Raw genomic sequence first — 24,759 nt, forward strand, 5'->3', positions numbered from 1 at the left:
CATATTTGTCATTGCCTGTTTATCATCTACTTCCTAAATTTCCCCAACAAATAAAATTTCTAAAATCAGTGACTTTATTTTTCACCTCTGTATTCCCAGCACCTAGAGCAAATCCCTTGGTGTTCAAATGTATTTCTTGAGTCAATAAATTAATGAATACTAGCAAGGGCGTGGTCGGAAGGAGACTCACACATTGTGTGTGTGGTTTCAGAAAAGGTAGCTATCATACATATCAAGAGTATTAAAATGACTAAAACCTGCAGTTGAAAAGCCACTGACAGCAATCCTATCCTGTGATGTGTGTGTGTGTCTGTGCTCAGTTGCTCAGTTGTGTCCTACTCCTGTGATCCCATGGATTGCAGCATACCAGGATCTCCTGTCCATGGGATTCTCTAGGCAACAATACTAGAGTGGTTGCCACTTCCTTCTCCCCGGTGATGTTTATCACAGCATTATTTACAATATAAAACAATGAAAAAATTTTAACAGATATCTACTATTCAGGGAAGACATGACTGAAGCAACTTAGCAGCAGCAGCAGTATTCGGGAAATGGGTCCTCTGTATGATATTAATATATGTGCTTAAAGTAAAAAGATTATTTTATTTTTATATAATTTTATAGAAAAGTTATTCTATTTTTATATAATTTTTAAAAATGGATTTTTTCTAATACATAAGAACAAAAATATGACCAAAAGTATGCCAAAGTATATACCTTCTTTGATGGCAAAGGGTTTTACATTCTTCTTGATCCTTTCTAAATTTTCCAAATTTTCTAAAATAAACCTGAGTTCTTTTGTTAATAAACAACCTTAAACAAAGAATATATTCAGTTAAATAATTTAAAAGGAGTATGGAATCAATACAAGTTTCATTTAGTTAAATACGGCATTAAGTTTTTTCTAAATTCACTCAAAAAACAACATTGTATGAATGGGTATTTACTTGTATTTAAATTCACTATATTTTAATCACTCTCACAATGTTATCTGTCCTGGTAAGGTAAGTTTTGACTTGGGTCTTAACACAACTTCCTAAATTATATTTAAATACTTCATGATTCAAAATGTATGGCTGAAGATGCATAGTAAAGACTATAACTTCCCTAAAAAAAATTACAAAATGAGCTTCTGACTTTACCAAATCATAGATATTGTTAAAATAACTAGTACATAATTGTAAATTCTCTATTTTTGTTCAAATTAAAATCTCTTTGGTCTACTAACAAGTTTAAGTCTTCTAAAAGGACTTTCTTCTCCAAATAAAATGATTCTTGGTATTAACTGAAATGTATGATTGTTACAACAGACTGCAAATATATTGTTGCAGGCAGAAACAGAATTATAATGAATATCTGATGATTTGCAGTACCCGGAGACGTTTTGAGAATTCTCCCATTAAGAGAATGAAATACAAATATAACTAGGTAGGCTTGAAACAAAGCAAAGGCTGTATGACAGATCTGATTCAATACTTCCAGTGAAATTTTATAACTCTTATATTCACAGAAAAACATATTTCAAAAAGGACTATGGGTGATTAAAGGGCCATGGAAAAATTAGACTTTATGAAGCTCAATGTTAAATCAAGTTAAACATTCAATGTTTCCATCACTTCACACTCAATTAGGCTAGGCTAAGAGTCATTTTAAAATGCTGAGTTTGCTGTATTTTTCTCATATCAGACAACTCAGTTCAGTCTCCTCTACTGGATGCTTACTATACACCAGGCCTCATGCTGAATATCAAAAATAGGAAGATGCCTACCTGCTGATCTCTGCCAAACCTTGAGGGGATAAACTATAAGGAACCTAGTGTATATTCATCTTGAAAACAAACTTCTAATAAGTCTGAGTATTAGAATTTTTCTTGTCAGTAGCCACAACAGCTAAAGTGCTAAACATACACTCTGAGTAAAAACTCTATAGTCACCTCAGATCAGAAACAAATGGCAGCTTCAGGCTGTTCATTTCAAAATGAACTGAATTCTCATGATCAGAATCAGCGAGGAGATTATTGATAGAATAAGTACTTATGTACTTTTACAAGAATAAGCTTTCTTTCAAATCTAGGGTCTTTTATGTGGTATTGTCATGCAACTGAATTCTAGAAATAACTCAGTTTATTGGTATTTCTTAAACTTGGTCAGGCAGGAAATCTGCAAATGACATCTACTCTAAAACATGTTTAGTAAACATGCATGATCTGAGAAAAAAGAAAAGATCTTAAAAAAAAAAAAAAAGACCTTTTAACAATGCTGTTGGCTTTTTGCATGATTAGTAAGCAAATAAACCTGTACATGCCAATTTCTAGGTCTTAGACTTGTGAGCACCTCTTTGTCACACTGGTATTCCAAGGAGAAGCCTTACCAGCCTGTATCCACAATGCAAAATTAAAACTTGACGCTCCAAGTCCAATACCTCATTCAGCCACTGACTGTCATGCAGATATGTTATCTTCCTGCTATGAGCATGAGCAAAACAGTAAAATGGCAAGGAATCTATAAATACGTGTTAATTTCTACATTTGTGGATTAGTTGATATATTGATATATCTCTTGTTTGCTAAATGCCTTAAAGGAGCTGAAAATGAAGATAATAATGCCTCTCTTCCCTGTATAATGGACTTCCTGGTAGCTCAGTCAGTAAAGAATCTGCCTTAGTGCAGGAGATCCGGGTTCCATCCCTGGGCCGGGAAGATCCCCTGGAGAAGGAAATGGTAACCCACTGCAATATCCTTGCCTGGACAAATCTCATGGACAGAGGAGCCTGGTGGGCTACAGTCCATGGGGTCTCAAAGAGTCCGGCATGACTGAGAGACTAACTCTTTCTTTCCCTATAGTGATGGCTCTTGACTTTATGGGTTTAAAGGTGGCAACCTCTGGTGAGGATGCCTGTACAGCACTTGACATACATTGAAGAAAATCAATACCCTTTATCAAAGAATTGAGAGTAGGATGGTAAAGATTATACTGCAATCAAAGTCTCATAAACCCTACTTTCCAGGGTAAAGAAGAAAGAAGACCATCTGATTTTTCAGCTGGAGCTAGTCTCTTTGCTATGAGTTGCCAGAAGCTAGAGAAGGGAGCAGGAGGACTTCTAGAAGCAGTATTTTGTCGCACAGACTCTGAATGGGAAGCTCATTAAAGAACACCAAGCACTAGTTTGCAGTAGCCATTCTGCATTTAGCAGTGGCAAATGGGAGGCTGCAAATTTTGAGGTCTGACGCTGAACATGTGTTTGTTTATTGGCACAGAGATAGCGCTACACCATTTAGTTCCAAGGCACAACAGAGCAAATCTAGATGAATATGAGAGTCCATATTTTGTCCTTCCTGTGCCGAGTGTCACACTTCTGAGTGAGATCCTAACAAGAGCAGAGATTAAGAATAGGTCAGAAGAACATCTGCTTTGCTTATTTTGATTACGTGAGCAGGCAAAGGAATTTGCTTTTATGACACGAAAATAACTTGGAATACAGCAAAAATAAATGCACCTTCTGTCTCATGGAATGTTATTACAGTATGAGGCTTTGTGAATGCTTGGCGGCATTTTCAAGCATTTTTTGTTCCCCTCATTTCTTTCTCAGCTCCATAATGCAATCTTCATGGTTTGAGCACTAGACTTCAAATGAGACATCTATTCAGAGCATGTTCAGACAAAACGAGTGGTTTCCTTAGTAATGGGAACTATGTGAAAGAGTTCGGCACAGCCCCTCTGGCCAGGATTCTCCCCTCCCTGCAGTCCAAACATAGGCTCTCAGTGAGCACCATACATCTGGGGAGCACCCCCAAAGTCTAACACAGCCAAAACACTGAATAATCATTCCATTTCTAATAAAATATACCCTTCAGAGAAGGTGAAGGATGTAAGAAGTACTCAAACTGCTGCGGGTTAATTTACTCATTTTTTTTCCATCATATCTACAAAATGGAAAGAAAGATAAGGGATTTCACAAACAGATACATGTTGTCCTTTCATCTGAATGTATTTTAAAACATTTTCTTAACCTAAAGCCTAAGCTTGTCTTATTATTTTTCTGTCTGTGCCTAAAGTCTGCTGCTTCTGATTTCCCAGTTTTCTGCATAACAATCACCTTTGATCATGCTTTGAAATTCTGTTGTTAGGAAAAAGGATAAATTTGGCCTTTTGATAGTCTCAAATATATTTTTAAAAAATAGTAGTTTTATGATAGCAGTGTTGAACTTTTATGAAGGTGTTTCTATTTAATCATTTACTTATCCATTTTCAGATAGTAAAGAATCTGCCTGCAATGCAGGAGACCTAAGTTCAATCCCTGGGTCAGGAAGATCCCCTGGAGAAGGGAATGACCACTCACTCCAGTATTCTTGTCTGGAGAATTCCATGGACAGAGGAGCCTGGTGGGCTACAGTCCATGGGGTTACAATGAGTCAGACACAACTGAGTGAATGATATTAACACTTTTTAGGACAACACAACAATTAGGGAATAAAAAGTGGCTTCTCTAATAGAGTAATACAACTGTCATTCACCTCAAATATTGACTCAAAAAGGCAGGTGAATACAGACACTATCCTAGAGTAAAAACCAGCATAAAAAAATGTTTTTTTTAAATTATCTGAGTTGATATAATGCTTACCTTTGAGGATAATTGTTTAGAGTGTCACAATATGACAAAAACATCCAGTTAGAAAGATGGAAACGTAGTCAAAGAGAGAAAAGTGAGGCACAGCTAAATTACTGCCAGCATTCTCCTATGAGTGTGTCGTGTCAAATTTGTTATAAATAAGCAAACACAAGAAGCAAAAGCTGTTCTATAGAACATGCTCAGAAGAAGAGAATGAGAGACTCAGAAGATATCTAGAGGGAAGAAAACACAGCTTTAAAAGTTGTGGCTTTGAATTTCAACTTGTATTGCAGCCTGATTTCCTCACAGCTTCTAGGATGGCAGAAGTTAACCAACCTCTGTGAAACTCAAGCTTCCTCATCTGTGAAAAGGGGCAGGTGTGTGAACGTCTCACAGTACTGAAGGAATAAGACTAAACATGCACAGTAGACCACATTCCAGTGTCTGGTACGCAGTTAATGCTCAACACATGCTATTGATTATTCTTCTATTATTATATACTTCATTTGAGCGCAGGTCATTTCCACATTTGCAGAGCAATGCATTTCTAATTCCGATCTATTTCACTGTGTTTTGTGGACAGTTCAAGGAAAATCATTTGTATTTCCCTAACCCATAACAATGGGTTTCTTTGGTGGCTCAGTGGTAAAGAATCTGCCTGCCAAGCAGAGATGCAGGTTCAATTCCTGGGTCAGGAAGATACCCTGAAGAAAATGGCATCCCACTCCAGTATTTTTGCTTGGGAAATGCCATGGACAGAGGAGTCTGGCAGGTTATAGTCCATGGGGTCGCAAAGAGTCGGACATGACTGAGCAACTGTGCACAGCACAACAGTGAAGAGTTGAATGTAGGGCATAAGATAAAAGAAAAATAAATTCCTGGACTCCGTGAGGTAACTGGGTAATGCTACAACTGGGTAATACTACAACTAAAATAATTTTTTTTAAAAAAAGGAAGAAAAGCCACTTTATAGAGACAAGCTTAAAGGTCAATTTTAGACACAGAGAGTAGGAGGCACCTGTGCTCATACAAGTAGAGATATTTGTCGGACAGTCTGAGGAACATATCTAAAAAGATACAAAAAAATAATTTTATTTCCAAGAGCAGTGGTGATGTATATTGGAGAATAATGAATATATAAAGAAGAGATTACATTATCTAAGGGAGTGTATGAAGAAGAGTAGGCAAAAGAAGAAACCTAAGATAGATATTTAAAAGGTAGATATGTCAACAATGATAGCAAAATGAATGTGGAGGTAGCAGGAGCATGACTGGGAGGCTTTGATGTACAAGGACCAAATTGGGAGGACACTGATGAGATTTCAAAGGCAAATTTCAGTAGCCTGGTTGGAATAGAACCTAGAAAAACATGAGCTGGAAAAGTAAGTAGAAAGTGATGATGAGGTAATACCAGATGTTGATAGCTCTCCTGAGAAATTTATATGAGGAGGACAGATAAAGAATAATAGAATAGGGTCAAAGATTAAGAGGAATACCATTATTGTTGAGTATGAATAAAAATTAAGCTTGTCTATGGATTTCATGACAACATGTCAACTACCGGGGAGAATGGGGACAGAGGCTTCTAGAGACCAGTTCCTGAGAACACAGAAGTAGGTGAGTTTGAGGGAAAAAAGGGAGGGATATACTGAGAAAAAAAGCCTCATCCATTAAGACTACAAAAGAAAGACAATGATGAGTGTGGATAAAGATTCATTAGTAGGTTGGGAGGCTGTGAAATAAAGACAATCCACACCTACAGGCCTGAATTCAATGGGGCTAAAAGTAAGGGCATGTCCCTACGAATACCCAGAGACTAACAAGGGATGTAAAGAGAGTGTTCAAGTTTGGTGCCATCTCTGAAGACAACTAGATAAGGAGCTGACTTAGGAGAAATATAAGGATGTGAGGGACATGCTGAAGACCCAGATGAGACATGACACTCTGCACTTACTGTGATTTTCTCTAGGACCAATTTACCTCATGGAGATAAGAGCAGAGAACAATCATGTCTTGTCCAGAAGTTCCAACTCAGCAGGTATGGTGGGAGACTACAGCAAGAAAGCCAAGATGACTGAATGGTGAGTAGTTCAGATGACCACTCTTAGCAGGTAGGAAAGGGAGAGAGATGAGAATGACTAAGAGAGAAAGAGCCTCAGATGGATTATATACACCTCAGTGTTCACTGCAGCAGTATTTACAATAGCCAAGACATGGAAGATACCTAAATGTCCACTGACAGATGAATGGATAAAGAAGATGTGGTACATATATATACAATGGAATATTACTCTGCCATAAAAAGGAATGAAATAATGCCATTTGCAACAATCTGAAGATTGTCATACTAGTGAAGTAAGTCAGAGAAAGACAAATATCATATGATATTGCTTATTTGTAGAATCTTTAAAACAATGATACAAATGAACTTATTTAAAAAACAGAAACTCAGACTTAGAGAATGAACTTATGGTTATGAGGGGGAAGGAAGAGAAAGAGCAATTGATTGAGAGTCTAGGAACAAAAAGAGAGAGAGCCAAAAAATCATCAAGACCTGAAATAAGATTCAATTTCAGCTAAAGGAGAAAATAGAAGAGGCCCAGAATACAGTTTAAAAGATGGGAAATCTGCTTACAAATGACAAATAAGAGAAGGAGCAAGAACTGGGAGGATTTATGTAGAATGAAGCATATAGCAGCTAGATGCTGCCATGTAGGAGGGTGTCTTGATGTCTGATGTCTGTTGAAGAGAAAACCATGTGGAATGAGGGGCAGAATGGGAAGAGGCTTGCCTGAAATAAGACTGAATCTGAGAGTGTGACTTGACAACAGATGGCAAAGGTTACAGAACTCTGATCTCAGTTAAAGGTTATTCATGATTCAGAGGAAGGGAAGACAGGGTTCAGGTCGAGCAGGGGCTTCTGGGCCCACACTGGCTGCCTCCTAATACTTCAAGACGGGATACACGGTGGTCTTCAGGTCCTCAACCACTGGCATGGTGGCTACTGATGGCAAGAAGCTCAGACTGACTGGCTGTCCAATACCGCTGTGCTGAAGAAAAACATTAAGTGTGTGCTCTGTGGACGCTGCTCAAAGTTTCACTGGATGACCACATGACACTCAGCCCAATGAGTGGTCCTAAACTCAAGCCTGGGAATCAGACTGATGTGGATTCCAACCCTGGCTGAGTCATCATTCACAAGCCATGCCACTGTAGGGAGTGGGGTATAATCTGCTTCCCCCTTTATCTGTAAAAGGAAGAAAGCATCTGCTTACAAACCAACCCTACTGTATCAAAGAGATGCTGTAAGGAAGTGCTTATTTAGATCAGTATCAGGAACACCACACTCCAGAAATGATACCTAATATTATTAAGTCTTTATTGCTTACCTAATGGACATCTTTCTTTTCCCGGCGTTCTGCTCCTTGTCCCCTATCCTTTAATTTGAGCAGGAATGACAGAGAAGTGCTTTATCCAGGAATAAGCATTTGGTCCAAGTAGAGCTTCCCTCCAGATTTTTCAAACTGGAAATAAGAGAAAGGGATAGTCTCTCTAGAGGTAAAATTGGGAGGTGAAGAATGTGAGAGCTGCTGGTGTGAAAACTTTCAGACATTGTAAAGAAAACTGGCCAGCAGTAAAAGAGAATAAACTCAATACTCCATGACAAGCAGACAAAAGACAGAAAAAGAGTCTGTAAGCAAATGTGAGTTTACCACCAACCTGTCTCTGAGATCCAGTTTTCCCCCTTGCCCATATTGTTAGTGCGTTTAAGGCTATACCACCCTTGCTATAGCCCCACCTTTGCACTTGAGCTGGTCTAAACCCAAGCTAGTTTTAACCTAAGCTAGTTTAAATAGTGTTTGTCTCCCTGGCATTTAGTATGAACAGCTATTTACAATTTCAAAATAGAAAAGACTGGCAGAGACCTACTTGTGATTCCTTGAAGAATGCTCTATATATAACCAGAGGTCAACAGATGCCATTGATAGGCAGAACTCAAATTCTGTGAGGCAAAGCTGGCAAACTTATGCATCTGCATTTGACTGGATTTTAGCATTCTTATGCTACTCAGAACTTCTTTTACCTTTCCAAGCTCCTAAATCAGAAACCAGGTGATAAACAGGCTGACTCCAAAGAGAGTCAGGCCTGAATAAAACATACAGAGTGATAGCTAGTACATGGAAGCAACATAGATGCCCATCAGCAAATGAACAGATAAAGAAGTTGTGGTACTTATATGCAATGGAATATTGCTCAGCCATAAAAAGGAATGAATTTGAATCAGTTGTACTGAGGTCGATGGATCTAGAGCCTGTTATACAGAGTGAAGTAAGTCAGAAAGAGAAAAACAAAGTATCATGTAGTAACACATATATATGCAATCTAGAAAAATGGTGCTGATGAACCTATTTGCAGGGCAGCAATAGAGATAGAGACATATAGAATGGACTTGTGGACACAGAGAGGAAGGAGAGGGATGAACTGAGAGAGCATTGACATATATATACTGCTGCTAAGTCACTTCAGTCGTGTCCGACTCTGTGTGACCCCATAGATGGCAGCCCACCAGGCTCCCCCGTCCCTGAAATTCTCCAGGCAAGAACACTAGAGTGGGTTGCCATTTCCTTCTCCAATGCATGAAAGTGAAAAGTGAAAGTGAAGGCGTTCAGTCGTGTCCGACCCTCAGCGACTCCATGGACTGCAGCCTACCAGGCTCCTCCATCCATGGGATTTTCCAGGCAGGAGTACTGGAGTGGGGTGCCATTGCCTTCTCCATATATATACTACTATATGTAAAATAGCTCGTGGGAAGCATCTGTTTAGCACAGGGAACTCAGCTTGGTGCTCTGTGGTGATCTAGAGAGGTGAGATAGGACGTGGGGGTGTGAAAGAGGCTCAACAGGAGGTGATATATGTATACCTATAGTTGATTCATGTTGCTGTACAGCAGAAAACAACACAACATTGTAAAACAACTATCCTCCAATTAAAAATAGCAAACTAAAATAAATAAATTTTATAATGCAAAAATGAAAAAAAAATACAGTTTTAAGAAATGAAGCAGTAACTGTCAAAAATAAATAAGTACTGAGTGCCTACTATCTGCTCAGAACTACCTTTACCTGATCATTTTATTAACTCATTTCTGAAAATATTCTAAAGACCAAACATTAGAGCAGAACCCGTTGTCCCAAATAGTCCTAGTAGAATACAGTAGGGTAAGAAAGAGTCAAAAAAAAATTTAACATCTAAAACTGAGAACTCAGCATTGGCTTCAGTATAAATAATGACAACAAGAATTCCCCATGTCTTCTGCATCGTTGCTAGTTGTAGTAAGTGGTTCCATCCTTGAAAAGACTTTCCCTCCACTACAAGGAAGGACTCTGTGAACAACCACTGAACAATCAGACAGCGAACTTTAGCTCTGGGCCTCCTAGACTCTCCATCAATGAAGGAAGAGAACCAGATGAGGATGTTAACAGTCATCTTTGTTCTCCCATTTAGTAGACATCAAGCAAAAAAGACATAAAACATTCATGAAAATTCAAACAACTCTAACTTCCATGATGCAATATATCTGCTGCTGCTGCTAAGTTGCTTCAGTCGTGTCCGATTCTGTGCGACCCCATAGACAGAAGCCCATCAGGCTCCACCGTCCCTGGGATTCTCCAAGCAAGAACGCTGGAGTGGGTTGCCATTTCCTTCTCCAATGCGTGAAAGTGAACAGTGAAAGTGAAGTCGCTCAATCGTGTCCGACTCTTAGCGACCCCACGGACTGCAGCCTACCAGGCTCCTCCGTCCATGGGATTTTCCAGGCAAGAGTACTGGAGTGGGGTGCCATTATGCCTAAATATTTTACTGACAAAAAAGTTTATTTTCTCTTGCTCAGAAATCACTGTCTTGACCTCTTGCTTAGACATAAACTTACACCTTTCATTAGTCCCCTTTACAAAAGAACTCATGTAAAGGTAAGAAAATACCAACAGACTTTACCAAAGAATATTGTACAAAATATTATCTCATGCCAACTTGGTTCTTAATTTATGCCTAGAATTTTTATGAACTTACCTGCCATTTGGTTCTTGGAGTTTAATTTCTGCCTAGAACTTGCATGAATCTTAGTGGCTATTTGACCCCAACTGCGTTTAATATGTACTAAGTAATCAAAGAAGATCAAAAGAGGAAGTAGCCACCACTACCACCACCACCAACAAAAAAGAGTAAAATGCAGTCAGGCCAAGACATGCACTTTATTCTCCCATAAATAAGAGCTCTTTTATGAATAACCTCAACTGTAACTGAAGTCACTGATCTGACAAAATTGACCCCTGAGGGGCAGGCTTTGTTTAACTAAAAAATTCTCTGATTTTACTCAAATGCTTAGAACAAAATCAGCACAAAGGAGAGAGTAGTCAATTACTCCATCAGTCACTCAATTGAATTTAATTAATCAAACATTGATTTTTAATATGTAAATGCACTATTGAATATAGGAAGCAAATAAGACATATTTTCTACCTTCAAGTTGCTTACTATCAAGGTTTAGGAAAAATTAAACTGTAAAAGATAGTATGTATTAGAATAAGAGAAATATAACAATAAAAACTAAATTTAAGCTATGATAAAATAAGGAGATACTTATCTCATTGAGATGGAGGTACTACTACTACTAAGCTACTAAGTTGCTTCAGTCGTGTCCGACTCTGTGCGACCCCATAGATGGGAGCCCACCAACCTCCCCCGTCCCTGGGATTCTCCAGGCAAGAACACTGGAGTGGGTTGCCATTTCCTTCTCCAATGCATGAAAGTGAAAAGTGAAAGTTAAGGCGCTCAGTCATGTCCGACCCTCAGCAACCCCATGAACTTCAGCCTTCCAGGCTCCTCCATCCATGTGATTTTCCAGGCAAGAGTACTGGAGTAGGGTGCCATTGGAGGTTCTTAAAAGATGGGGTTTTTGAGCAGAAGCCCTATAGAACTGATTAAGAATAAATAAACTGCAAAGAATCCAACACAAAAAATACTTTCAGGAAATGATGAGGCACTTGATGTAGCTGAGGGATAGGATGTGAATAAGGAAGAGAGACAATGACTGGACAGGAATATGGGAAACTTATCACAGTTAGTGATCACAGTAGTCACAAATGTCAGCCTTAGAGTCTGACAGACTTTGGTTCAATTGCTGATGCTGCTTAATAAGCAACTACTGTGAGATTTTGCACACTCAGCTCTCAGTTTTCTGATTTGTAAAATGGGAGTATTAGCTACCTGGTATTCTAATAGGGAGGACGGAAAGAGACAATTCATGAAAAACTCTTAACAGTCAACTTGGCAGAGTTGCTGTGTATGTTGTGTGTGTGCTCAGTCATATCTGACTTTGCAACCCCACCAGCTGTAGCCTGCCAGGCTCCTCTGTCCATGGGACTTACCAGACAAGAATACTGGAGTGTGTTGCCATTTCCTCCTCTAGGGGATCTTCCAGACACAGAGAGATCTTCCATGTCTCTTGCATCTCCTGCATTGGCAGGTGGATTCTTTCCCACTGCAGCACCTGGGAAGCACTCACGGAACAGAACTCAATAAATGGCATCTACCAAGTCTATGCCCCGCCCGGTAACGCTGAAGAAGCTGAATTCGAACAGTTCTATGAAGACCTTCTAGAACCAACACCCAAAAAAGATGTCCTTTTCCTTAGAGGGGACTGGAATGCAAAAGTAGGAAGTCAAGAAACACCTGGAGTAACAGGCAAATTTGGCCTTGGAATACGGAATAAAGCTGGGCAAAGCCTAGTAGAGTTCTGCCAAGTGAATGCACGGGTCATAGCAAACACCCTCTTCCAACAACACAAGAGAAGACTCTGTACATGGACATCACCAGATGGACAACACCGAAATCAGATTGATTATATTCTTTGCAGCCAAAGATGGAGAAGCTCTATACAGTCAGCAAAAACAAGACCGAGAGCTGACTGTGGCTCAGATCATGAACTCCTTATTGACAAATTCAGACTGAAATTGAAGAAAGTGGAGGAAACCATTAGACCATTCAGGTATGACCTAAATCAAATCCCTTATGACTATACAGTAGAAGTGAGAAATAGATTTAAGGGACTAGATCTGACAGACACAGTACCTGGTGAACTATGGATGGAGGTTCGTGACATTGTACAGGAGACAGGAATCAAGACCATCCCCAAGAAAAAGAAATGCAAAAAAGCAAAATGGCTGAGGAAGGCTTACAAATAGCTGTGAAAAGAAGGGAAGCCAAAAGCAACAGAGGAAAGGAAAGATACCCATTTGAACGCAGAGTTTCAAAGAATAGCAAGGAGAGATAAGAAAGCCTTCCCCAGTGATCAATGAAAAGAAATAGAGGAAAACAATAGAATGGGAAAGACAAGAGATCTCTTCAAGAATATTAGAGATACCAAGGGAACATTTCATGCAAAGATGGGCTCAGTAAAGGACAGAAATGGTATGGACCTAACAGAAGCAGAAGATATTAAGAAAAGGTGGCAAGAATACACAGAAGAACTGTACAAAAAAGATCTTCACAACCCAGATAATCAACGATGGTGTGATCATTCACCTAGAGCCAGACATCCTGGAATGTGAAGTCAAGTGGGCCTTAGGAAGTAACACTACAAATAAAGTTAGCAGAGGTGGTGAAATTCCAGTTGAGCTATTTGAAATCCTAAAAGATGATGCTGTGAAAGTGCTGCACTCAATATGTTAGCAAATTTGGAAAACTCAGCAGTGGCCACAGGACTGGAAAACGTCAGGTTTCATTCCAATCCCAAAGAAAGGCAATGCCAAAGAATCCTCAGACTACCACACAATTGCACTCATCTCACATGCTAGTAAAGTGAGGCTTAAAATTCTCCAAGCCAGGCTTCAGCAATATGTGAACCATGAACTGCCAGATGTTCAAGCTGGTTTTAGAAAAGGCAGAGGAACCAGAGATCAAATTTTCAACATCTGCTGGATCATTGAAAAAGCAAGAGAGTTCCAGAAAAACATCTATTTCTGCTTTATTGACTATGCCAAAACCTTTGATTATGTGGATCACAATAAACTGTGGAAAAGTCTGAAAGACATGGGAATACCAGACCACCTGACATGCCTCTTGAGAAACCTATATGCAGGTCAGGAAGCAACAGTTAGAACTGGACATGGAACAACAGACTGGTTCCAAATAGGAAAAGGAGGACGTCAAGGCTGTATATTGTCACCCTGCTTATTTAACTTATATGCAGAGTAGATCATGAGAAACACTGGGCTGGCGGAAGCACAACTAGGAATCAAGGTTGCCAGGAGAAATATCGATAACCTCAAATATGCAGATGACACCACCCTTATGGCAGAAAGTGAAGAAGAACTAAAAAGCCTCTTGATGAAAGTGAAAGAAGACAGTGAACAAGTTGGCTTAAAACTCAACATTCAGAAAATGAAGATCATGGCATCTGGTCCCATCACTTCACGGCAAATACATGGGGAAACAGTGGACATAGTGGTTGACTTTATTTTTCTGGGCTCCAAAATCACTTCAGATGGTGATTGCAGCCATGAAATTAAAAGATGCTTCCCCCTTGGAAGGAAAGTAATGACCAACCTAGACAGCATATTAAAAAACAGAGACATTACCTTGTCAACAAAGGTCCGTCTAGTCAAGACTATGGTTTTTCCAGTGGTCATGTATGGATGTGAGAGTTGGACTATAAAGAAAGCTGAGTGCGGAAGAATTGATGCTTTTGAACTGTGGTGTTGGAGAAGACTCTTGAGAGTCCCTTGGACTTTAAGGAGATCCAACTAGTCCATCCTAAAGGAGATCGGTCCTGGGTGTTCATTTGAAGGACTGATGTTGAAGCTGAAACTCCAATACTTTGGCTACCTGATGTGAAGAGCTGATTCATTTGAAAAGAACCCTGATGCTAAGAAAGATTGAGGGCAGGAGGAGAAGGGGACAACAGAGGATGAGATGGTTGGATGGCATCACTGACTCAATGGACATGGGTTTGGGTGGACTCCGGGAGTTGGTGATGGACAAGGAGGCCTGGTGTGCTGTGGTTCATGGGGTCGCAAAGAGTCAGACACAACTGAGTGACTGAACTGAATTATTATTGTTATCGTGTTGCTATTTAAATTGCTATATCATAAGTAGAATTGAATACTAAGTTAAGAAGGTTAGATATTTCACTAAACAATGCAGCTTCAGATATAGAAGTAAAATTTCACCCTAAAAGAAATATCTATATTTTTTTCAAAGAAAAATTAAACATTGACTTAGAAAGTCTGAGAAGCAAAGAAGTTAATAAAACCACTCATTATCATGTGGGAAAAAAAGAAATCTCCTAACACTGTTGGTAGGGATGTAAATTGGTGCAGCCATTAAGGAGGACAGTATGGAGATTCCTTAAAAGCTAAAAATAGAGTTACCATGTGATCCAGCAAGGCCAGTCCTAGGCATATATCCAGAAAAGATGAAAACTCTAATATGAAAAGATACATGCACCACAATGTAAACAGAAGTGCTATTTACAAGAGCCAACACAGGGAAACATCCTAAATGCCCATCAACAGATGAATGGATAAAGAAGATGCAGTGTATATATATATATATATATATATATATATATATATTTCATTATATATATATATAATGAAATATTCAGCCATAAGAGAATGAAATAATGTCGTTTGTACCAACATGGATGGATGGAGCAAGAGATCATTAAACTTAGTGAAACAGTCAAATATCGTATGATATCACGTAAATGTGGAATCTTAAAAAGATAATATAAATGAATATATTTACAAAACAGAAATAGACCTACCAACATAGAAAACAAATATATGGTTATTAAAGGCAGGGGTGAGGAGGGATAAATTAGGAATTTGGGATTCACAGATATACATTTCTATAAGTAAAATAAACTACAAGGGCCCACTGTATAGCACAGAGAACTATAGTCAATATCTTGTAATAATACATAATGGAAAATAATCTGAAAAAGCATACACACACACACGTAACTGAACCACTTCACTTTGCTGTACACCTGAAACTAACACAATATTGTAAATCAACTATACTTCAGTTTTTTTATTATTTTGATTATTATTATTATTTTTTTACTTTACAATATTGTATTGGTTTTGCCATACATCAACATGCATTTAAAAATGATGCCACATACAGGTCAGAACTTTATCAAAAACAAAATCCAACCATTATCCCATCAAAGATAACTACTACAAACAGTTTAGAATATTTTCTTTTTTGATAAATTCCTTTTCAGTTATTTCTGTGCAACCTGAAAACCACCTATCAGGCTACTTACCTATTTCCCTGCTATATAGTTTCTAAAAAGTGTATTTTATTCTCTCAATATTTTTCACATGTCTAGAGAAGAAGTTAAAGTCAATCCCCTGAAAGCAAAGAATAAAGGAAGGAGCAAGTTCCTCACGTTTCATCTTATTTCCAACTTAAAAGCAAATTTGCTATAGAATCAGAGGAGGAAGGACAAGCCACTGAAGATCTTCTCTGCTCAGTGTCAGCACCCTTCATCAATGGCCATTCACATGTATTTAACACATCACTTCATCTTTCCAACCAGGCACTTCATCTCTTCAGTGCTCCAATTCTCAAATTGTGCCAGCAATACAAAATTCTGTCATTAACACTCAACAACAGTAACTATATAAAAACATCCTCTGTCTAGTGCATAAAATGTATTCCCTTTTAAAAATAGTATTTCTATTTTTAGCATCCCTTGTTGCTAACTACATTTAATTGGTTGACTCAGTCATCAATCAAGCATTCATTTATTTTGCAAATGAATACTGAGTGCCCTGTGCAGTAAAAAGAGCCTTGACTCTTAAGGCAGACCAAACCGAGTTCAAATTTTAGCTCCATTATTTAATAGTTTTGGGACACTAGAGCAAGTAACCTAACTTCTTTGAGCCAATGTTTCTACACTGTCAAATGAGGATAAAAATATCTTGAGATGTTGTGAAGATTAAGTAACTCTTAAAATTTAAATACTATGAAAGAACAATTTTTACATGTTATGGATACTAAAGTTGAATAAGATATAGACCGTCCCTCCTGGAGAATCTTATAAACTATAAAGCAAAATTACAGAAACAATTATAATGTATTTTTTTAAAGTGATGTCATAGGAGGGATAATGAATGCTAGTATGGGTCAAATGAGAGATCATATCTTGTTAGAGGGTCAGAGAAGATTCCATGGGGGAAGCAGCATTTGAACTGAACTAACTAACTTACTTCTGATAAGTGAAAGGCAGGGACTTAGAATAGAAGGTAGAAAGGGCACCCCAAAGGACACAGTGGAACAAATAATGATGACTATGACAATGATAATAATGACAAGTAATGGTGATTTCAAACATCCACTTAGACTTACTATGTTTCAGATACTTTTCTAAGCTTTTATATATATTAACTACTTTAATTCTCAAAACAATCCTAGGAGGAAACCGAGACACAGAGATGCTACATTTGTACTCAAGGTCACAAAACTAGAAAGTGACAAAGTCAGCATTCCAACCCAGGTTGTCTGTCTCCAGAAGCTGTGCTGATTCACTACATAAATTACTTCTCTAACGAAAGCTCACAGGCAAACCCTGTCTAGGAGTCCATGAAATAGCAATAAACCTTGACAAACGAGTAACTTAAATTCAACCATTAAATCAACAAATAAATATTTATTGTACCCATATATTCTCTTATTTGATGATATAGGCAGAGCTCTGTCAACATAATTTAAGGGCTACAATTACTCATTTATGTTTAAAATTATTTCAATACATGTTCATTAGAACTAAGTACTCATTCAGGAAACCCTGTATACATTTATTCTGAGGTAGCTGACATGCATATGCAAGTAATACAGTGTATTTGCAGTGGATTCTAAAGGGGGAAAAAAACAAAATAAGGGGGAAAAAAAGAATAAGGAAAAGAAGAAAAAGCAGAAAATCTATCAATCATTCAGTAGATGAGAGGGTCTGGAATCAAGATTGCCAGGAGAAATATCAATAACCTCAGATATGCAGATGACACCACTCTTATGGCAGAAAGCAAAGAAGAACAAAATAGCCTCTTGATGAAAGTGAAAGAGGAGAGTGAAAAAGTTGGCTTAAAACTCAACATTCAGAAAACGAAGATCATGGCATCCGGTCCCATCACCTCATGGCAAATAGATGGGGAAACAGTGATAGACCCTATTTGCTTGGGCTCCAAATTCACTGCAAGATGGTGACTGCAGCCATGAAATTGAAAGACTCTTACTCCTTGGAAGAAAAGTTATGACCAACCTAGACAGCATATTAAAAAGCAGAGACATTACTTTGTCAACAAAGTTCCATCTAGTCAAGGCTATGGTTTTTCCAGTAGTCATGTATGGATGTGAGAGTTGGACTATAAAGAAAGCTGAGCGTGGAAGAATTGATGCTTTTGAACTGTGGTGTTGGACAAGACTCTTGAGAGTCCCTTGGACTGCAAGGAGATCCAACCAGTCCATCCTAAAGGAGATCAGTCCTGAGTGTTCATTGGAAGAACTGATGCTAAAGCTGAAACTCCAATACTTTGGCCACCTGATGCGAAGAACTGACTCATTTGAAAAGACTCTGATGCTGGGAAAGATTGAAAGCAGGAGGAGAAAGGGAGGACTGAGGATGAGATGGCTGGATGGCATCACTGACTCAATGGACATGAGTTTGAGTGAACTCCAGGAGTTGGTGATGGAGCAACTGGCGTGCTGCAGTCCATGGGGTGGCAAAGAGTCGGACATGACTGAGCAACTGAACTGAACTGAACTGAGAGGGTGATGTAACAGAAAAATCCTGAAAGACCTCGCGAGTTCTAGTCTTGCTCTCTCTAACCAGATGTGTATACATATTAAGTCTCTTAAACTTTAGGACTCAAGGCATTTGAGCTTAAAAGTTTTATGTTTCTCATTTGATGACCATTCACAATCATGCTAAAAGCCCTAAAATCTTCATCCTGTCACAATTTAAAGTCTTCACATGGTACTGTATTACGTAGACATGATAATTAAATAATTTAATGTGTCTTTCTGGAGACCTCTCATTACTAATAAATGATTGATGCAATGGAAAAGTAAATCTAAAACATACAGTGCTTCTACTCAGCAGCTGTTGTTCTTGTAGCAAAAAGGAAACTACAGCCAAGAAACAAAATCCTCATCTTTTCATCCAAAGTCAGTTACTTTCTCTCACACTGAAATCTCATTTCTAATGTCCCATGAAATCTTTTGAACTTATCATGTACCTACACAAAAAGGGCAACTGCAAGAAAAGCCATCTCATCTCCCACATGTCAAAAAAGGTAATCAAAGGAAGTTAAAACAACTTCCTATGATAGAGCATAAGGTAGCATTTAAAATATTCCACTCTTGCTAAATTAAAACTTAGATTTTTTTGATATCTGAAAGAGACTAAAATTTATAATAGTTACAATTGTTGGTTTTATTTATAAACCATGAATGTAGTTTAATCATCTATCTGCTTGATTATCACTACTCACTCTCATTATGGGAGGCCATTATACTTGGTTTGATTATTGGATTTGTCGATTGTATGGTCAACACCAATCAACCAAAATGAAATGCTTAAGGAACCAATGGTATAAAACTCAAATTCCTTTTTCAAGTATTTAACACAGTTTTAATATAAGTTTTCCATAGGTAAAAATAAAAATCTGCCAGTGGTGAAATTATTTTGAATAGGCAAGAAACTGGAGCTGGAGAGAATAAAACTGGGGGGAGTTACTATTATCACAAGTACATTAAATTAAGTATAGACACAGTGTATCACAACATCCCCAACACTGGACTACAAATTCCTAACATTTACAGAGAAAGTGCTAGAGTGCCTACTGTAAAGAATAAAATCTTGCAGTAAAATTCTGAAATAAGTGCTATTAGGTTAATGGAGAAGCTACTTTTTTCTTGAACTTAGTTTTATTCAAAAGGTTAAGAATTATTTGAATACAGTTTCTTAAAAGGAAAAAAAAACTAAAACATTTGGGAACATTTTAAAGAACACCACAGAGCGAAAATATTTAGTAGTTAGAAACAAAGTTGGTATTACAATTATAATAAATGTAAACTGTTGGTCTATGTCATTTCAATAAACACTTAAGGAGTCATTAGATGTGAAGCTTGCCCCCATCCCCACCCCCAGTAAATCCAGTAACATGTAAATGCCATTTCTTTGTGTTCCACTAGAGGGTAGTCTCTCAAAACTAGGGCTGGAGTCATGAATCTATGCTGTTTTTGACCTGTTGCTAAATTAATCCTCATGTATCATTGTTTTCAACAAAATGTTTCTCTAGTATGCTAATTAAGGTTTTAACACATGCATTTTGAAAAACTGTCTATTTGCTCATAGATGTCCTTGTAGAAATAAACACCGTTATGCTTTCACTTTTCACTTTCGTGCATTGGAGAAGGAAATGGCAACCCACTCTAGTGTTCTTGCCTGGAGAATCCCAGGGACGGGGGAGCCTTGTGGGCTGCCGTCTCTGGGGTCTCACAGAGTCGGACACGACTGGAGCAACTTAGTAGTAGTAGTAGTATGCTTTGCTGTGTTTCTTTTCTAAATTTCAGATAATTTAGTGTTTTACATATGTGTACAGAGTATATTTTTCTGGTAAATATAAGTTCAGAGTTAGCAAGTCTAAGAACAAACAGAAATCATTTTCTCGAGGATTTAATTTTATTTCAGGAGAAATGCTTTCCCAGAGTAGTAAAACATACACTCTAAACACACATACACACAAACACCATGGCACATGTACTCATTCATATGTGGCTGGCAAATTAACTTCATCACATAAGGAGAAGTGGCTGAATGTTAACTGGAAGAATATATACCCCCTTAATATGCCAATGTACTGAAAGGTAGTGAAGCAAATATATGTGTTACTTAAAAAAACAAAAACAAAAACAAAAAACTGGTCATTCCAGGTAAGAAAAGCCATTGCTTAAAAAAAATAAAGATTATTGAACAGCAAACGCATATCCTAAATTAAGTAGGACTTACAGAAAACCAAATGCCACTCAAAACAATTTCAAGCTGTTCTTAAATTATACTGCCTTTGGTGAACTTCTCAGAGGAGTCATTGGAGGCTCTGCATCTCTCCCAGGTGCTTTTAATATTTGGGAAATCCTTGTTAGTAATGTGCCCTGCTGTTTTCAGAGAGAAAACACAGTGTCTGAGCGACTGAGAACCCCAAAATGAGAAAACTTGTCAAAAATCCCTCTCTCTGAAAAAAAAAAAGGAAGGAAAGAAGGAAGAAAGGAAGGAAGGAAAGGAGGGAGGGAGGGAATGATACCTAAGAAAACAAGCAAGTCTGTTTCATTTATTTGTATCCTAAGCAGCAGTGTCATAGAACAGACAGGTTGTTTCAGCCAACCAGACGCGAGCAGCTGCGAGTGCTACATCTTGGCAGTCCGAAGCGATTGGCTCCTCTCTGGGGAGTGGAGGGTGTTCAGTTATTAATGACCGCTGAGCAGGCAGCACCATGTCAGTGTGACAACTGATCGGGTGAACGACGCACCACTAACCACCATGGAAACCAGGAGAAATAAAGCCAGCTCCTAGGATCTCTCTTCACTGGATTGAAAGGCTCAGCCTGCCGCTGACTGAGAGAAAGAGTTCGGGGGAAAAAGAAGGAATCCTCGCTGTAACCTCTCGCCTTCGTTTATATTTTAGAATACAGAGATAAGCTCGCTTGGTCGTGTGAATACCTATAGTACACGTTTGTGTATACTTTGGTACACACACATATGCACCAATTTCCACCCGGGCAAGAACACAACCATGTGATTATTGCAACTAAGGAATTGAGGAATCCAGCACGCAGGGACACGGAAGGGGGTGTAGCACTGAGACGCTTTTGCAGGGTAAGTTTGAAATATACATTTCTATTTAAATATGCTCTCTTTCCTGTTCAGTTGATGCTTTTTTTTTTTTTTTAAACACTTAAATTCTCTTTTGATGTTGTCTTCTTGTGTGAATTCTGAGAGCAGTTTTCTTTCCATTTCACTTTTGAGACGAAATTCAAATGCAAAAGCCCTCCGGCTCTGTGTATGCTTTGCTGTGTTTGTGGGATTCTCCAGCATGAATTTTACTAGCTTGAACGCCCATCAGAGGATGTGAGTGGGAGAGAAAAAGCAGTGCTGGGGGTTGGGGGGAGTAGAGAAGGGGGAGAGAGAGAGAGAGAGAGAGAGAGAGAGAGAGAGAAAGGGGACAGCAAGAGAGAAGACCAGAGGAGAAAAGGAGACGAAGAGAGGGGCTAGGGGATTTTTGCTTTTTCTTCACATTATTTGCAATGAAAAGCAGATCACAAATCATTCTGCGCTGTGAAACCAGCCTCAGAGATGGGGCATTTTTCTCCCTTTTCACCTAGTGGTTGGAGATAAAGGCAAATGCTGCTGTTAAGTCAAGAGTAAAACCACTAAGCAGAGTGGCGAAAAGAGCATATCACAAACAGTTATTGAATTTCTGCCAGGCTACATCTTACAGATTGGGGTAAATGACTTCCCTTTAATAACATCCCCTCACTGGTCTGAAGGGACAGTGCAAATGTCTGATTGCTAATGCAGCTGCAACTGACACACTCTAGGTAAAAGGATCCCATGAACCAGAAGAGTTCTAATCTTCTTTGGTAATTAACAGGATCGCAGCAGGATGGCTTTAAAGTACATCTCCTATTTAAGAAGATTGTTTGTTCAAACGAACTGCTATATTCCCTTTGCTCTTACTCAGCTAGCAGGCTTAATTCACCTCTAATTTATTCATTTTTAACAATATGTCCTTGTTTCCGTGCCTCTAATTTTCGTGAAAGCAAGCTATGAGAATGAGTCGAACCTTCTTCATTTAGTGAAATGGGGACAATGTGAAAACAAAACAAAAAAAAAAGGAAGAAATAAGGATTCACAAAACCTACCTAGAACATACTGTGCCCTCTCACAATAAATACTGCTTACATCCTGTATTTCTCTTTAGTTTCAGAAGCAATGCCTTTGAGACAGAATTACTCTCAGTAAACTATGAGCGTCCATGCGGTGATGATTCATGGAATACAGTGTGGGTTACTTTATACTTCCAGGCATGTAAAAGGAAGCCAGCTACTTAGAACATGAGTATGTTCATGGAAACATTCACTGCCCCCCTTAAAGGATCCTGTAAAGACAGTAAAAGAAACCAAGTATTTACATTTTATCTCTAGGAGCTCGCTCTCCTTCCTTCTTCTAGTTCAGCTAACCAAATAGTTAATGGAGACTGCTTCTTTTGAACTGCAGGTTATTTTTTTCTACCACTGTGATTTCAGAGTTATTATTGGTTTTCTAGTTTATAATATGAGCTGAAAGCAAAAGACAATAACCAGCCACTTAGATCCTGCCACTTTCCCATTAATGTGTCAAAAATGAGTCACTTTACAATGTGTAATGTAAGAAGTCAATTAATTCCAGTGACCTTTGTAAATGATGACAGTAAAGCAGCTCTGACAACATGCCATAGGCTTCGATTTTCCCTCTGTAAAATGAACAAGTTTAAGAAGAGGTTTCCTGCCTAGAGTGAAAAATGAAAGATGCTGAAGGATTAGCTTGAAATATCAGCAGGCTTGCTTGCTCTGCCTCAAATGCCACACGCAATCTATAGAAAAACAAAATGATTTATTACAAAGAGGAAAAGGTGTAGCATTTGCTTTTCTGCTATTTACTAGGAGTGTACCTTCTGCCACAGAACAGATCTGATATTTTGGAGGGACCTCCTAAGTTCCTAGCCAAGAGAAAAGCCTGAAGCTGATATTCAACCTCCAGATTTCAAACTCCTGTATAGTGTAGCATTGCAGTATTGATTTCAGTTTTTCTCAGACCTTTTCTGGGGAAACTTTCCATACCAAACACATACATTCTTAAATCCTACCCAACCTCTTTTAAAATTACAATCAATGACACCTAAGAACAGTGGATTCACTCTTTAACCTTGGTAAAGCTCACATACATATCTTGTGGATTACAGAGATCAATAATGTGCCCACTTGAGTCTGAGAGATACCATCACTCCAGGCCCCCAGGGTTGTCACTCAGTGTGTGCCAGGGAGTTTAGTGATCTGACTGGCATCTACCAATGCCAATTGATGGACATATCAGCATGCCTGGAAGACTAAGCCACAGTCTCCCCACATCATGTAGCTATACCAAAAATAATAGCTTTCTGGCAAGACAAGCATCAAAGGACCATCTTTTCAGAGTGTTGCTTGTCACAGGCAACACGCTGAGTTAGAATGCTGATGAGTAGGTGGAATTTTTACCTTTGGTTGTTGTTACTGCTGTTAATGACTTAAAACACCATGTTATCAGTTTTTTAAGCCAGCAATTTATGGACCTATGAAAACCATAATCAACTTATAATTCACTAATTATACTTTATTATTTTTGTTCTTTTTTACACCAACTCTATTTTTTTTTTTGGTCATAAAATGGTTTAATATTTTACTTTCTTCTCCTCCACTCTGAATTTTTCCTGGTGCAAAATGCCTTTGTAAAGTGACATTGTGATGTTTACTACAAAATAATTATGTTGAAGAGAAAGGTTTGTAATCTGAGTTACAAACTAACACTTATGTAAATGAAATAGTATTACTTAATTAGCAGCCCTTGAAGATGGTCATAGATGAGATATTTGTTGGGGAATCTGAAGGAGATCATTTAAAAGGAAGCTAGTTGCATGCTAAAAAAATGAGTCCCCATTTCTAGCTTCAGTGAAGATGCCCCCAAAGAATAATTTAAAATATTGTTGCCCCGACCTGTCTGGATAAACACTGGACACATCTGCAGCCACCTAAATGGACCATGGAGACCTGGATGTGAAGGTTTACCCACTCAGGTGTCACTCCTTGGTCCCATGCAACTGAATAAAGCAGGCACACATGAGGCAACAGATCAGCATCTTATCCACACTGCCAAAGATAAAACTCTCTGAGGCTGGCTACGCGACCAGCACGTAGGCATGCTTCTCACTGTAGCAACTGAACACAGGTCCCGCGCAGAGCGCAGTGAACACCTTCCTGCCTCTCTCCTGATGAAGTGATGTCTGGT

At 38.5% G+C, this 24,759-nt stretch overlaps 2 protein-coding genes across 2 annotated transcripts in view; one reads left to right on the forward strand and one right to left on the reverse strand.

The window, feature by feature from the left end:
* IMMP2L (inner mitochondrial membrane peptidase subunit 2) overlaps positions 1 to 24,759 on the reverse strand; it is a 949,675-nt gene that overhangs the window by 433,047 nt on the left and 491,869 nt on the right. The window lies entirely within an intron of this gene.
* The window catches only part of LRRN3 (leucine rich repeat neuronal 3), a 41,696-nt gene continuing 38,046 nt past the window's right edge, over positions 21,110 to 24,759 (forward strand). The window contains exon 1 of the mRNA XM_070368802.1: positions 21,110 to 21,555. The gene's annotated coding sequence lies outside the window, so the exon portion shown is untranslated. The remainder of the gene's footprint in view (positions 21,556 to 24,759) is intronic.

This window comes from Bos mutus, chromosome 4, assembly GCF_027580195.1.
Source record: "Bos mutus isolate GX-2022 chromosome 4, NWIPB_WYAK_1.1, whole genome shotgun sequence".
NCBI classification, from domain to species: Eukaryota; Metazoa; Chordata; class Mammalia; order Artiodactyla; family Bovidae; genus Bos; species Bos mutus.